The sequence below is a fragment of the Pseudochaenichthys georgianus genome, chromosome 1, assembly GCF_902827115.2.
Source record: "Pseudochaenichthys georgianus chromosome 1, fPseGeo1.2, whole genome shotgun sequence".
Lineage (NCBI taxonomy): Eukaryota > Metazoa > Chordata > Actinopteri > Perciformes > Channichthyidae > Pseudochaenichthys > Pseudochaenichthys georgianus.
Genome location: NC_047503.1, coordinates 23051075 through 23051442, shown reverse-complemented (window position 1 = coordinate 23051442; position 368 = coordinate 23051075).

Sequence of the window (368 nt, the reverse complement as noted above, 5' to 3'; positions counted from 1 at the left end):
GTGTTTCCTCGTTTGAGAAGATGAAAATTAAAGCAAGAGAGTGCAGTGCCTTCTTTACCTAGTTAGCAGACGCATGTTTAGTCAAATACATTTATATTCTTTAACATACATTTATTTAACTGTGTGTGACCATTTAGGGAGACATTTTAATATGTGTAAGAAGCTATTTGTAGAGGCTCCTGTTTGATGCATGCGTAGGCTACGCTACTATTACACATGTATACCTAGGGTGCACAAAGCTATTAAAAATAAGCAGGAGTTGACCTCTTGCAAGTGTGAATTGTCATGATAATGAGATCAACTTAAAAAACCTTGAAAATGGACCTTTGAGATCTGTTCAACGTCCTTTTATTACCACTAAGGGTAAA